The following is a 4,261-nucleotide window of genomic DNA, read 5'->3' on the forward strand; positions in this document are numbered from 1 at the left end:
AATAACAAGCTATTTTATATAAATTAACTACAAAATAAATAAATATGTATACATATTGTTATGTATGTATATTGTAACGAATCAATTATGGTATTTTGCATGCCTTAGAAGTGTTGAAAATGTCTTCAGTTTTCTTTTTATTCATCATGAAAAACTGAATTGAATTAATTGGCAGAAAAATATAATGAACAATTTATATTATTGGACATAATATAGCTTAGGTTATTGATATCGCTAAGGTTTCATCTAGTGATTGATATCAGTCAAGTTTTAATTATATTTGCAAACTTATAAATGTCTTGTTAATAAAAATTACAAACATTTAGCGTATTACTTAAATAATTAAATAATATATCTAATTTCGTACTCTAAATAATAATTTTGAGCAATTCATGATTAAAATGTGATTTTTTCACTTCCTAATTGATTTTTTTATGAAGATTTTAACGAGTTTATTTTGGATGGAAATCATTATTTTAGAGTCATAGAAAAGCTCAGAAAAATGTGTGATTAATACACTACAAGGCATTTTAATATACTTTTGAAAATAGTTAAGAAATTTCTCCCAATGAGAATTATTTATTATTTATTTGATAAAACTTTACTTATAAATTATCTAAACACTAAAGTATATATTGCTAAAATAAAATGTACAACTAATATAACATATATTAATATTAATAATATATATTTTTTTAAATTTATTTAAGGCTTCAAATACAAAGGTTTATTTTAAACTAACCCAATGGCTGATGTCACCGAGGGTATATTCGTTTTAATAATAAAAAAAATAAAATATATTATTAACTATATATTATATCTTAATTGTTTTTACATTAAATTAAAATATCTGGCCCTTAAATTTTTCTAATTTTAATATTTCTTAAAAGAAATATAGATACATAGAATTTAGGGTTAAAAAGTAGAAAAAAGTGAAACAATTGATATAAAAATAGTAGGAATTATTCTGATTTTGAATGAAGATTGTTTTGAAAGATATTAAACTACATAATTCACTTTTATCAAGCAATTATTAAAAAGGAAAAAGAAGATCATAAAATATATTTTCTTTTCATAAAACGATTAACATAAAACTAACTATTGTGGCTGTTTTTTTATAGGTAATTTATTAAAATGAATTTATTTTTTAAATACTTTCGAACGGCGAAGGTTTAAATATTTTTATATTATTTTTAATATGCATAATGTAGATAATAAATAGTGAATGTATTTTGTTTGTTATAAAATAAATTGTAAGTAAGCCAAATGTAGCCTGTAGATGTATCTATATTTGCTATTTTTTTTTTCATCATTGTAAGACATTTTTATTAAAAATCGGGTTAGTAAATTTCGTACTCTTATATCATTTTAATTAGGTAGGTACATAAAACGTTATCACAACTTTATAAAATTTAACATATTTTTTAACTATTACTCAAATTTGTAGGTACTAACTAAATGCTACCGTTTCTTACCTTCTCTAATATTTTGAATATTTTTATCTTTAGAAATAAAAAAAAACCAAAAACATATATTTCCTGAGATTAGCATAGGCATGGAATAGGGATTTATAATTCTAAGTCTTAACCGATTAAGAATTGGACACATAAGATGTGAACATATGATGTTCAAGTGAAAATTATAGGACTATCCAGAATGTGATTGTGGAAATGACACACAGACTATTAGAAATATTACAGATGAACGCTCGAATAGATGGTTAGTGTCGGACATTAATGGGATTCATGAAGTTACGAAGGAAGCATTTGATTGGATAAGAACCTTGGACAAAAATCTAGATTTGATTAAATTATATATAATGTACTGTTATATCACCTATAGATCTTATTAATTTAATTTATTGTATTGTATTTTAAACGTTATCGTGTTATTGCTGCCATACGAAATAATAATAATCTCTATTCTTAAAATAGTAAGGTCAATATTATGCTATTGTACAATGCGACCAGATATTAAAAAGTTTACCAAAAAATACTTCAATGGCAAAATATTTAACTTTATGTAGAAATATTTACTCATACAATCTTAACGTTTAAATTGTAAATTAATACATCTGAAGCTATAATATGAAATTTATTATATGATATGTATATTTATAAAAATAATTTATTTTCTTAAATAAGACGCAAGTTGTTTGTTAGTCATCCCTGAATTTTTACCGAAAAGTTAATACCGATGTACTATCAAATATTGTGAATAGGTTTGGGTCACAAATATTTTATTATTACTCTAAATATTTTGAGCATTGCATTGTGCATAAAAAATTATAAAATAAGTAACTAAAGCGGAATGCTGCAAGTGTTTACGATTACTAGTTTTTAAAACATAAACACATACACATAAACAAAAGCATTGTTAAAATCGTGATTATTTTAAAAAGCCATTAAAGACAATTTTTAGAAAAAAATTGTAACAAATATGAATAAATAAAATGTATATATACTAATTAGTTGTAATGCTTTGAAATGCTATCTGCTCTTATTTTAAATTATCTGTAATATGCAATAATTATAAATCATAAACATTTTTCAAAAGTCGATGTTTAATTTCTAATGGTAAAAAAGTATTTTTAAAGGCTCCATCAAGAATAAATGCTTTTCAAACTATTGCTCCTGAAGTTACTTTACCACCTCAAACAATTATTACATGTTGGGGTACATGGTTGGACGCAGCGGCATATGATTGTCATCATTTTGATACATATTTTAGAGTTATGCAAACCTTTGATAAAAATGATGCACGTTCAGTTAATATTACAAAAACGTTGATGGAAGATCCAACTAATTTAATTTTCATTAAAACACACTTTGGATTTTTAGTGGATAAAATTACTAGTTTAGAAAAACAAGGCGTCCTATTGACAGATTCTATTTTAATAGCCGAAGAAGTTAAAGATAAAATTTTTCAAGTCCCAGGAAATTAAGGAAAATCTATAAAAACCAAACTTGATAGCGTTTATGATAAAAATTATAGACTGAAGAAATTGAATACAATTTCAAACATTTTGGCTCATGTTACTATTCTATTTCTAACAAATTATTTTAAATAGGTGAATAATTTTTATTAGTTAAATTTTATTGAAATCGATATTTATTATTAAAATATATTAGATAAGCAAAAATAAAATAATACCAACCTTTTAAATATTTATTTTATCTTATACAAATATAATATAATAATATAATAATTTTTTGTATACAATTGACTAATGAACAAATAAACTACTTTCAATATTATTTTTAAATTAACCCTTTCAGTCCCGACTTTTTTTTTTTTTGGAAAAAAAATTTTTTTTCATTATTTTCTTTTTATTTACCGTATTTATGAGTGATCCTGTGAATTAAAAAATTTTGGCACACTTATTTTCGGAGAATTCGTAATGTACATTATAATGTACATTGGGACTCAACGGTATAAAAATAACATACTTTAATCGAACGCTACACATTTATGTTTTTATTATTTTGAGATCTAAAAATGTAATTTCCTCCACAATATTTGTGATATAATGTGTACTCGTATAAATAAATCATTTTATCATCTAATCCAATATTTTTAAAACAGATATCTATATTGTAATACTAGCTATTAATAATAACTAATAATATATAAATGTTTTATTTAATGCATATTTATTATTTATAGATACCTATAACAAATATTATTTTTAGCCGTACTATATCTTTTACTATATAAGTACTGAAATTAAAAACAAGTTTAAAATAAAAATAATATAGTAACAAGTAACGACGGAAAATAACAACAAATCGAACGTCAAACTACTAATAGCAATAATAGCATTATGACGTTCATGTCGCCCGTTAGTCCGTCGCGCCTCGCGCGGTCGTGTTGAGCCGACGAGTCCCAATGTACATTGTAATGTACATAAATAGTACCTTCTATAAACTCCGTGATATTGTACGTATAATAACGAAACCGGTGGCAAAACATCAACAAATATATCAAGAATTGATAAAAAAAATGCACAACATTTTAAATTATCACATACATTCAGGAGGGAAAAAAACATATCGAAAAATAATCAGGTTATGATTATCATATTTTTTCCCTTTTGCAGTTGAATTTAATAATGTTGGTAACACTTATGTAAGATATTATATTTTATTCTGATTCTACACATTATAACGAATTCATAGACAACACGATAACGAACGTAGCGCTTATCATTATTTAATTATCAATTATAAAAATGTATGTACATTATAATGTACATGGGGAC

The 4,261-nt window shown here is 23.8% G+C and overlaps 1 protein-coding gene across 6 annotated transcripts in view; it reads right to left on the reverse strand.

Moving 5' to 3' along the window:
• The window catches only part of LOC107164943 (uncharacterized), a 201,504-nt gene that overhangs the window by 23,651 nt on the left and 173,592 nt on the right, over positions 1-4,261 (reverse strand). The window lies entirely within an intron of this gene.

The sequence above is a fragment of the Diuraphis noxia genome, unplaced genomic scaffold (genome assembly GCF_037042655.1).
Source record: "Diuraphis noxia isolate RWA-SAM2 unplaced genomic scaffold, SU_Dnox_SAM2 contig0002, whole genome shotgun sequence".
Taxonomy (NCBI): domain Eukaryota; kingdom Metazoa; phylum Arthropoda; class Insecta; order Hemiptera; family Aphididae; genus Diuraphis; species Diuraphis noxia.